The sequence below is a fragment of the Protopterus annectens genome, chromosome 10.part0 (genome assembly GCF_019279795.1).
Source record: "Protopterus annectens isolate FY-2018-M chromosome 10.part0, PAN1.0, whole genome shotgun sequence".
Lineage (NCBI taxonomy): Eukaryota > Metazoa > Chordata > Ceratodontiformes > Protopteridae > Protopterus > Protopterus annectens.
Window position 1 is genome coordinate 1141395713 of NC_056744.1, and position 12258 is coordinate 1141407970.

General features: G+C 45.1%; 1 protein-coding gene across 1 annotated transcript in view; it reads left to right on the forward strand.

Annotated features, from left to right (window-relative positions):
* The window catches only part of FUBP1 (far upstream element binding protein 1), a 1223929-nt gene that overhangs the window by 154167 nt on the left and 1057504 nt on the right, over positions 1 to 12258 (forward strand). The window lies entirely within an intron of this gene.

The following is a 12258-nucleotide window of genomic DNA, read 5'->3' on the forward strand; positions in this document are numbered from 1 at the left end:
AAATTCCTATATAAAAGCCCTGTTGCTGACCCAGAAACTATTTCCCAGGGTCCAAAGGGGTTAAGGCCTCTGTACCCTCTGAAAGGGATTCTAGAGCACTAGACAGATGGGGAAAGAAAGTATATACCTCAGCTACTCCAGCTATGAGGGCCTTAAATTGCCAGTTTCACATGCTGAAATATCAACAATATTTGATGCATCAATTAAAACAAAAAATGATCACACATACAGAACAGCCTGATTTACAAGGAAATGCAAGATTTGTTGCATGCAGCTGAACAAGTGGGAAAACATACTTTGCAATGTGGATTTGATTAATTGGAAGCTGCTTGTGTAGCAGCAGTGACAGGGTCTGTCATACGTAGGCATGCTTGGTTAAAAGAACAAACTTTACCTGATCATATTAAAGAAGTTATTGGATGCACCTTTACAGCAGGATGTTTTATTTGGTGTAAAAGCAGAAGAGGTTTTAAAGAAAATGGAGGTTAAGGCAAAATCTATACAGACGGTCAATGTTTTTTTTACAGGTTCAACCCCCTCGTTTCAGCAGAAATTGGCCAACCAAAAACTGGTCCTTTCCAGCTTCTGCCACACCACAGAGGGGCAAATACAGATGCCCAAGGGGTCAGTCAAGGCTCTTACCAGCCTCGACAATGGGGTGCCACAACCCAAAAAGAAGACAGGTCTCAAACTATCAGAAGACTAACACAATGACTTACCCATCAGACTACCAAGCAAATCCCTCTTGGCAGCTTCCTTGGGAGGAAAACTGGCACTTTTTGCAGACAACTGGCACATCATCACAAAAGACAAATGGGTCCTAAATATTGTATCTCAAGGATACAGATTCCACTTTCACACTTTACCAATGATAAAAGGAATGCCAAACCTGCCACCAAATCAATGGACAGAGGCTCAAAAGCAAATTTCAGCTCTCGTGGACATGAGCCCTTCAACAGGTTCCTACACAGGAGCAAGGACTAGGATTTTACTCGAGACTCTTTCTAGTTCCCCTAAAGGACAAAGCCTGGAGACCCATTCTGGACCTCTCAATTTAAACACATATCCAAATTTCAAGATGGTAACACTACAACTTCTTCCCATGCTGGGCAAGAAGGCTTGGCTAGTAACGTTGGACCTCAAGGAGGCATACCTGCATGTCCCTATCAGACAAAATTGCAGAAGATACCTCCGATTTATAGCAGGTTCAACCCATTACAAATTCTCTGCACTGCCCTTTGGCTTGTCTACTGCACCCAGGGTCTTCACAAAATGCCTGGCACCAGTAATTGCATACTGCAGACAAAGGAATTCAAATACATCCATACCTGGACGTCTGCCTTATTCAAGCAGAAAGCAAGGACATTCTTTTAAAGCATCTGGCATTAAGTTGCCTAGGGTACACTAAACGGAAAGTCAAAACTAGTACCCTCACAAGACATAATATTCCTGGGTGACAGCTTAAATACAATGGCCCAGATGGCTTCTCACACCAGACAAGTAAGGACAACTGACAATACTCCAAAATGATGGCAACAAAGACCCAACTCCCTGCAAGAAAAATGCTGCAGGCCTTGGGATTCATGGCATCTTGCATACTACTACCATTTGCAAAACTGCATATGAAGAAATGACAATGGTATCTGAAAAGCGTATGGACTCAACACAGCCACAGCTTGGAAACAATTCCACTCATTCCCTGCCTTCAACAGGAGTTTCTATGGTGGGCTCGGGCATGTCACCTCAACAAGGGTCAGCCTTTTACCTTGCCCACAGCCAGGCAAACTATAACAGATGCATCGGATTATGCCTGGGGAGCGCACATGGCAGGACAGTGTACTCGGGGCAAATGGTCTGCAGATCAAAGGCATCTACATATCAGTCAAAAAGATGCTAGTTGTACAAAATGCCCTAACAGCTTACAAGGACCTCCTACATCCATGACAATTCCTAATAAAGACTGACAACACCACAGTGATGTGGTACATAAACAAGCAAGGGGGCACACATTCCTACCCCCTATGCAGACAAGCAATGACCTTGTGGAACACAGCACTGACCTACCAAGTTCAACTACAAGCACAATTCCTGCCAGGAAAGAAACATTGGCAGACTAAGCAGAAACATCATAGATCCTCACGAGTGGAAACTAGATCCACAAGTATTCGCAATGATAACTCAAAAATGGGGGAGCCCAGACATCTGTTTGCTTCCCCCCCCCCCAAAACTATCAACTACAGAAATTCTGCACAAGAACATACCACACACTAGCTTGGAAAGTGGACGCCCTCTCATTCAGTTGGAAAACCTTGACCGTGTATGCCTTTCCTCCACTGCCTCTTCTGGCAAAGGTGCTGCTGAAAGCCAGATTAGAGAGGCCACAAATGATACTCATTGCTCCAGACTGGCCACGCCAACACTGGTATCCAGTACTAAGGAACATGGCTCAAGGCCCACCATGGATTTTACCTCCCAATTCCTCACCTGCTCACTCAGCAAAACAATCAGATTCTACACAGCCAGCTCAAGACTTTAAATCTGGCTGCATGGCAAATTACCTAAACAACCAGTCAACACTTCTCTCTAAAGCTGTGATGGATATCATTCTGGAGGCCAGGAGGCCCAGCACCAGGAAAGCCTATTCAGACAAATGGAAAAGATTCTGCGCCTGGAACCAGGCTAAAGGCCAAAATCCCCTTGTCCCAAATATTCCTCAGATTCTTCAATATTTAACGGAGATGTTGCACAAAGGACTTTCCTTTTCATCTATTAAGATCCATGCCTCCGCTATTTCAGCTCAATACAACACTGATCCTCCTATATTTTCACATCCATTACCAAGACAGTTCCTCAGAGGGGCTAAGAACATAAGACTGCCCCGGAGAGCAACTTGGGATCTCAACTTTGTTTTGGAAAAACTTACACTACCGCCCTTTGAACCAGCTTTTACAGCTGATCTACAGTTTGTCATGGAAAACTGCCCTGCTGCTAGCAATAACTTCAGCACGAAGAGTCTGAGCTACAGGCCCTAATGGCAGTGGAGCCTTTCATCATTTTTCATCAAGACAGAGTCTCTTTACGAACTAACCCTTTATGCCAAAGGTGGTATCCAGTGTGGCTCTAAACCGAACCATTAATTTACCCACCTTTTATCCAAACCCCCAGAACAAAGGGGAAAGGCTCCTACACTCTGGACGTTCGCAGGCAATTGCGTTACTACTTGGATAAAACTAAGGCTTTCAGAAAATCTGACTAGCTCTTTGTATCCTATGCTGCAGGATCACAAGGAAAGGCCATCTCAAAACAGACCCTTTCAAAATGGATAGGACATTGTATCCGTTTCTGCTACACACACACCATGGGAAACCTGTACCTGGTAACATCAGGCCCCATTCCACCAGGGCTACATCAACAGCCTTCCTCCGTTACCCAATCAAGGATATTTTGGAGGCTGCAACTTGGAGTTGGTGCTTGGTGAAGGTGTGCACTTATCACTTACCTCTATACTCTAAAACCAGAGCTGGCCTTGCCACTGCAGTTCTGCAGGGCCTACTAGCCTCTCCAAACCCTGTTTAGTTCCACCGCCCATCCTTAGCTTTGGGATTCAACCAAAGTGTGATGACTGCAGCAGTGTAACACTATGAACATAGTACAGTTTTGTACCTACCATCAATGTAGATGTTGGTGTTCACACTGCTGCAGTCCAGGTTACCCTCCCTCCATCCCCTCTGACCTAGCTGAATTTTTCTATACTTTTTTCTATCCTGTACAACATTTGTGGTGTATTTGCTTGTAACTGAAGGCATTCCTTTTATTCCTTTTACATGTTTTATTAGCAATATGTATCGCCTACCTACTTGGGGGCACCTGACAGCTGGGGCAAGAAAAACTGAAGAAAATGGTGTCTGATGCCTCTTGTATACCCCTGGCGCACTGACGTCCAAGAAGCAACAGACACCGGACCAACACTTTGAACTCTGGCAGACTGCGGGACCGCCTGATAGCAGGATAACCAAAGTGTGATGACTGCAGCAGTGTGAACATTCTAACATCTACATTTATGGTAGGTACAAAACTACTTTACAAGTGGCGTCCCACACGACTCAGTCCTGAGACCTGTCGTTCGGTATGCATTTCTGAGGTACAGGCTAACCCAGGAGGACTATGGCTGACCAAGTTTGCAGATGACTGCAAACTGGGTGCCATAATCGACTTGCCGACTGACACAAGCATTCTCCAAAAGGGTCTCTCAGACTGATAACTGGTGCCAGAGCCATGGCCTAAAGCTAAATGCCAAAAAGTGCATAGTCATCCCCTTTGGGGAAAAACAGTGCCCAAAAATTACCACATAGGTGGTAATCCAAGTACAGAAGAAGTAATTAGGGATTTGGGGACCCAAGTAGATAGCAATCTCTCCTTTGACAATCACGTTGCCAAAGTGGTTGAAAAGACCTATATAGCCCACATTATGAAAGGGTTCACATCTAGATTGAGGTCATTGTGCCCCTCTACTCATCAGGCCCATAATATAATAGTGCCCCACTTGGGATGTACCTTACCCGACACCTGCAGCAACTGGAAAGACCCCAAACATTACCTCACCAAGAGGATCAAGGGACAAAACAGATGCCCTACGTAGTTAGGCTAAAACTCCAGCTCTACTCTGTTGCTTACTGCCTACTTGGAGGCGATCTGTGCCTGACGTATAAAGCCATGTCCAACCCAGAATTAATGGACATGCTCCACCTCAGGAAATCCAAATCCCTTGGAGCGACACGCTCCAGGGACTTAAAACCTCAGCACAGAAATAAATAGGACATGCTGGAGGGGCAGATTCATATCCCAGAGGCTCCCCTCAGTCAGGAACAAAATCCCAATCCATGTTAGGCAGAGCCCCTCGATGACCCTTGAGAGAGCTTGACGAGTGGATGGGATATCGTAGGCTTACCCCCTGGGATCTCTTCTGTTGTGACCTACTATACAGAGGGGGCACAGTCAGCTAATCTAAAAGGGTGGCAAAAGCCAAACACTCTCTGGCTAGGCTTATAAATGCCCTAGGGCAGATAGCCTAGTATCAACCAATGAACATGGCTGCATATATTCTGATAGTTCCATTTGACCAAGTTGCATGTGACTGAACTGCAGTGGTTACTGAAAACTGTCCCAACACCAGCATTCTTTGGAAAAGGATTCTGTGGAAAGATGGTATCAAAGCCAAACCTAGGAGTCCCCTTTCCACTCCCAGTAACAAAACTCTAAACACAGACTGTTCTGACTTCACTTGGAGAGGGTGCCAGGAAGAATTCAGAGTCAAATGTGTGGCAGGCATCTGGCAGTCCACCACATTGGCAGGTGTATACTGGTCTTGAAATGCATTGCAAGAAAGATTAGTACAAGGAACAGTGCTAGTGATGTATAGCAAGAACAGAGGGTGGGAGGAGCAGATAAGTAACTGCTACAGCCAGTGTCCTGGCAGCTATACGAGCAAATCCTTTTAGCATCTATCCTTGTCATTGGGATCTAGTTGTGTTTTCTCGACAAGAAGTTCTGCTTAAGGATGCCTTAGAGAGGGGTACTGAGGGCAGTGTAATGCAATTGGTTAGACCTTTCCTTGTTTTCCTTTAGTACACCTAATCTGTAAGGTATTGAGGGCAGACAGACCAGGGGTTTTGATTGCTTCATGATGGCTGAGGTAGTACTGCGGTGGTTCATAATGTCACTGAAAAATAAGGATTTCCTACTTTGGAACCCCTTGGTCTGCTAATACCAGAGACTTCACTCTCCTGTCAATCTTTTTGTGTACAGCTGTTGTCTGGCACAGTTTCTGTTAAATGTCAGATTCCAAAACATCTGACGTTGGTCAGTCTGAAGCAATCACCTGAACTGTAACCACCCCCCATTGGGGAGCAGTTTCCCTTTACTCTGTATCTCAATTGTCAGGGTACATTGCTTAAAATGCAGGAAGGAAACCCCTCATCAGGACTTCCACGCTGCACTTTTTTCTGGTTCTAGCACATGATGTATGCAAGTTTCCTTTGTGCATTCTTCTAATACTAGTAGAATTTTAAGCAGAGAGAAGCATTAGGGGCCCACGTACACTACAGCATCTGCTAGTTAAGCTGCACTGTCTTGAAGCATCCAAAGCAAGTTAAGGTGTTGCATACTAACTACTGGGGTTGGTCAGACCACACAGGATCGTGTTGGATACTGACTTGTTCTTTCCATTGAAGGAGTGTTGATCCAAGGCCAGTATTGACTCTTTTTGGAGTCTTATGGCCCCACCACCACACACGGGCAAAAGAACTTAAGTCCTTGAATGGGCTCAGGATCACTGTGCAGGATATGGCTGAGAGGAGGGTGAAATTTCTAATTTTACGGTGAAAGTGCTTTAGCTGCCAGAGCACAGGTTGCACCTTTCTGTGCAGAAGATATCTGATGCACCCAAAGCCAAACCAAAGATGTATATCCAGTTTGCTTTGGCTTAATCATTCTGCGTTTCTCCCCAGGCCTACTTAGTTACTTCAGGCTGGTTGAGGACCTCATATTATGAGATCCAGGCACTTTAGTCATAGCAGGACTCCTGCCACTGAATCTGCTCTTGGAAAAAGATATCCAACCACCAGTACAGTGATTTCTTATGACTGGGCTCCATATGGCAACATAGCCTCATTTTCCTCTGGTTCATGTGTTTTCAGTCGAGTATCCTGCCTCAGCCTCACCACCTGAGTATTTTCTCTGCTTCTGACCATGCGTGTCTAGCCATTCATCCAGTCTGAAGTTGCCGCTGTCATTATTCTTATGTAGCCTGGCTACTGGCTGCCACCTGTTAGGAACCCAGACTGGTTCTATAAGGATCTGGACTGTCAGCAGCTTTTAAGAGCCCACTGGCGGACCATGAAGAATTGAGCCAAATCTAGCACTTCTAGAAACCCCTTCCATCAGAGTTTGACCTTGAATAGATTTGTTTACAGTTCAGACATCCTGGCCATTAGAGCTCTCGATTGTCAGTTTGAGATTACTTTTAGGAAATTCACCTGAACCAGATTAAGAAAAAAGCTTGAATGGATGCAGGATAGAGCAGTCACTGAGGAACTGTTAAAATGGCGACTGTTGCTATCAGGTTGTGAAACATTACTTGCATTGTGGCTTTGTTTAGAAGCTTCAAAGGGCAGCTGCTTCTGTGTCAAGTTATCTGGAGGAATGCTTGGTTAAGAAGTTTCGCCAGCATGCTCCTTGACAGGGGTTCTGTTTTGTACCAAAGGCATGAGCTATTAAGACCCTTTTTGCTGGTTCAGCAAATGAGGTTTGTAGGAGTTAACCAAATCCTGGCTCTTCCTATCAGAGGCAGGAAGTAGGGAACTGCAACAGGGACAGCAAAGGAAGATGGTAAGCGGAGCATGGAACCTGGCCTACCTGACCTAAGCACCAGGGGCCCAGTAAGGAGCAACCATGACTCTGCCAGTTACCTCCCTTGTCCACACCAACCCCATCTTCAAAACTAGGAGGCAGACTTCCTTGTTTCTGGACAGTCTGACATTATTCGGGACACAAGTCATTTTAAGTTTGACAGGATACAAACTACAGATTATGTCTTCATAAAGTTCAGCCATTGGTTGATGCATGCAATCTGATGTGAGCTCAGCACAGGCTCTGAAGCTTTTCTCTTCCAGGACTGAATCCTCACTCCTAATTCCCTCCACTCCAGCTTAGCAACTCTGATCACTCTTGCCGCCTGAATTCATTTGAAGGCTCGCCATATCCGTATCTTTTCTTGGACATCTGTTCCTTATTTACTTTACTGATCTTCCACTGGAATTTGTTCATAAACGCACGTGCTAATCACACTTCTCGAGTTTTTCAATTGAGGGGGAGACTTTGAAAAACGTCTCCTGTAGATCCCCCTCAGATAATGTCTCCTTTGAGATCCTTTAATTGAAGTGAAGGCGGGTACACTCATAGCCCTTTACAAGACTATTCTGTCCTTATCAGTCTCCGCATCATTCTGGGAGGTATCCTCTGTTGACCCACTCCTTGACCTTATGGCTTTGTGGGCTTGGAAGAACCCTCTCATGGTGGGACCAACCGACAGGATATTGGCAGCACCAAAAAGCATTGGAGAAGTCCATTGATGGATGCAGTGGTGGTAGTGACTAACACAAATGTTTTTTTTAGTCTGAGGAAAGTTCCTTGGTCCATTCTTGTAACAGATTCTAGGACTATGGACTAGTTTGGGAAATGGAACCAAGCTTCAGGGACTTCTGCATTTCAAAAGCTGAATTATTTAACTGTCATCAGACGTCCAAGACTTGACCAAAGAGGTTTCTTGCTTTCTGCCCATCAGGCTACTTTGCGACTTTCTAATACAGCTGATGGCACAGCTACAGCAGCAGGTACCTGCCTAACCCATGTGCTGGCATGTCTGGATGCATCTTTGTGATTTTGTAAAAAGCTTTGAGATGTCATTCGTTACACCTTTTTTTTGGACCAAAAGCAAGACTCCGTAACTAGGAGTCAGCAGGATGGCAAGACTGTCTGCAGTGCAGTCCTTTTCTCCACTCCTCTAGGAATCTGAGGACTGGGAAGAAGTTCCTTAAATCGGAGCTCTCATCACAGTCCTGGGTATGGAACTCCTGGAAGTGGAGGCCACTGCAGTGGATGTTGCCTTAGAAGCAGAGGTGGACCACACTACCAGTTTTTTTTTTTCCATGGGTGGTTTATCAAGAAGCCTTTTCACCACCTCCTGAAGGGTTGCCAGACTACTGCAATCTGGAAGTGGGGGTGGGGGGTGCTCTGCACCCACAAGCCTGACAAAACCATTACTGGTGCTAAACAATTTCCGGAAGACTTCCATGTCTTTTTCCCTTTCTATAAAGAAAAGTTCCTGATGGTTCCACCCAGTCAATGGAAACTGCTGGTTGCAGCAGCAGAAGTTTCCAAGCTGTTTTAAGACTTAAGTAATCCAACCAATCCTCATTGTCTAGTCAAAAACTGTCTACTTGGCTTATTGGTACCCAAGAAAACTGGGGATGTCTTGCCCATCTTGGACCAGTGAAAGACAAAATTCTGGATTGTGACAATTTGGTCCATTTTTAACTTCTGAGGAAGATGGTATGTCTCATCTATAAAGCCCATCCAGCCATGTAAAGATGGGAATATTTGAAGCGATTCTTTGTTTGATTTGGTAATGGCTGGGCCCCAGAGCCCTGCTTTTAGGTCTTGCTACATCCCCCAGGATGTGTACTAAGTTGCAGCGCATCTTCACCTGTTAAGAATGTTTTCCTGTACCTTGACTATTGGCTCCTAACTTGCCTCCAATGACTATGTTCTTAGTGTTTCACTGTTGCCGTCATTACATTTTGGTAATCCTGCTGGCAGGTTGCCCTCAGTCGGCCTGAATTCCAAAGTTGTGGGTCCTGCGTCTGCCGCTGTTGCCCCTTCCCTGACAGGTTGTCGGGGGTAAAAAAGATGTGGCCCATGCCATTTTCCAAGTCTTACTTGCGTGGTCCCCGAAGCAGAAGCAGTTTGCAAGTGCTAGTCGGCCGACTCCTGAGATTTTCGTGTTCGAGTTTCAGATCCGAAGTCCTCAATAAAGCTAAGTACCCCGTTGGGGGAAACGTTTTTCTTGCTCCAGACCGATGTCAGAAAAAGTAAATAATTGTATTTCTTGTGGAAAGCAAATGCCTCAGATTTACTGTATTCCTTGCCTAGGCCCTTTTCACAAAGTTTCTGGTTGTCTGTTTTGTGCTAGATTTAACCAATGCACTATTGAGCATCTGTATAATTTTGCTTTAAACTATTTTGGACGCCGGTTTAATTATCCAGAAATGTCGTCCGATAGCCATCAGACTACCGGAGTAAACAAAAGCAAAAAAGGAGACAGAGGCCCAAAACTGGCGAAGCTTCGAAGCCAGTTGCCAGTTCTCCGAGTGAGGCCGCTACAGACTCCCACGTGGAGGTTTTGTTGCCTCTGATATTCCTTCAGATGGGTCTGGAGCCACTGAGCAGGCACTGGCTTCTGCGGGTGTATTCAGACCTAACATCTTTACATTAAACCGACTTTTGCTTCAAAGGCGGACTAAAGCGGACTAAAGCACCTTCTAAAGCAAAGAACCTCAAGAGCCACGTGGTCAGGCCTCTATGCCCAAAAAAACAGATGCTCAAAATGGCCGAATACTTGATTACCTTGATCAGGGGTTCCCATCCCCCTCCTGATAAGAGGCCTAGGCAAGAGACTTAACTATGAATTTTCAGATCAGGTTTCCATTTCTTCTGATCCGGAATATCACCCCCCCCCCCCCCCCCCCCCCAATGAGGATTCTGATGCTGAAGAATCTATACCTTCAGCTTCTCCTCCAGAGGATTCTTCTTTTGGGGAAACCTTGCATACCATGAGGGAACATTTCCACTGGGAGAGCCAAGATTTTTCAGAATCGAAAGAGGCTCAGGGAATTCTTTCTACCCCAACACAGGCCACTTGCCATTCCACCTGTTAGATATTGTAGATGTGTGTTCAGTTTAGTCTTACCCCTGACTCCTTACCTCCAGCTCCAGTTAAGCCTGACCGTTATTACAGGGTTCCTGACACTCATAAATTCCTCTTTAAAAACCCTGTTGCAGACCCAGAAACTATTTCATAGGGTCCCAAAGGTGTTGGGGCTTCCATTACAAAAAACCCTACCCCTTCGGACAGAGATTCTAGGGCACTGGATAGATGGGGGTTTACACATCTGCTACCTTGGCTATAAGGGCCTAAAACTGTCAGTTTCATATGCTCAAATAACAGCAACATGTCATGGCATTGCTTAAACAGAAAATGTTAAACTGTGCAGAAAACAAGGAAATGCAGGATTTATTGCATGCAGCTAGATAAGTTGGAAAGCATACTTTGCAATGTGGTTTTGATTGTTTGGAGGCCTCCTGCATGGCTGCAGTTACGGGTTCTGTAATTAGGGGGCATGCTTGGTTAAAGGAACAAAATCTGCCTGATCATGTCAAAGTTAAATTATTAGATGTACCTTTACAGCATGATACTTTGGTGTTAAGGCAGAAGAGGTGTAAGAAAATGGAGGACAAAGCTAAATCTATGCAAACTGTCAAAAGATTTTTTACAAGTACGGCCACCTAGGTTTAGTAGAAACTGGCCAACAAAGTGGTCCTTTCCTGTCTGACCTCAAAGGGGCAGACCCAGATGCTCTACAGGCAGATCCCAGGCACAAGGTTCATAGAGGTCAAAGCAATGGGGTGCTTCTACCTACAAAGTTGAAGACAAATCACAACCATATAGGAAACAGTCCCAATGACTTCCCCCTGCCTGCACCAAGCACTTGTCTTCTGGCAGCACCCTTAGGGGGACAATTACCACTTTTTTCTCAATTGGCACATCATAACTCAGGACAAGTGGGTTCTAAATATCGTGTCACAAGGCTACAAGTTCCATTTCCGTACCGTGCCAAAGGCAAACTGCTGGCTAGATCTGCCAAAAAATCAATGGGCAGAGGCACAAAAACAAGTCTCTTCCGTCATGGACATGGGGACCATTCAATGAGTACCAGAGCAAGAGCAGAGAAGGGTTTTACTAATGACTGTTCTTGGTACCCAGAAAGGACAAGGCCCTGGAGGTCAATACTGGACCTATCTATTCTGAACACATTCCTGGATATATTAAAATTCAAGATGTTTACTTTGCAGCAGCTTCTGCCCATGCTGGGCAAGAACTCTTGGCTTGTGACTTTAGACCTAAGAGGCATACCTGCATGTCCCAATCAGACAAATATGCAGAGAATACCTCTGATTCAAGGCTGGCTCAATGCATTATCAATTCTCTGCACTGCCCTTTAGCTTGTCTAATGCGCCCAGGGTATTTACAAAGTGCCTGGCACCAGTAATTGCTTTCTGCAGACAGAGGAATACAAATATTCTTACTTGGACGACTGTCTTATTCGAGCAGAGAACAAGGACATTCTTCATCTGGCATTTGTGAAAAGACTTGATATGCCTAGGGTACACAGCCAACGAAAATAAATCAAAACTAGTACCCTCTCGAGATGGTATTCCTGGGTGCAAGCTTAAATACAACTGCCCAGATGGCTTATCTCATGCCAGACAAAGGCAACAGACTACCTATTTCAAAATGTTGGAAACAGAGGCCCAGTTATCTGCAAGAAAAATTCTGCAGGCTTTGGACTTCATGGCATCCTGTATCCTAATTCCGTATGCAAGACTGCATATGAGGAAACTTCAATGGTACCTAAAAAGTGT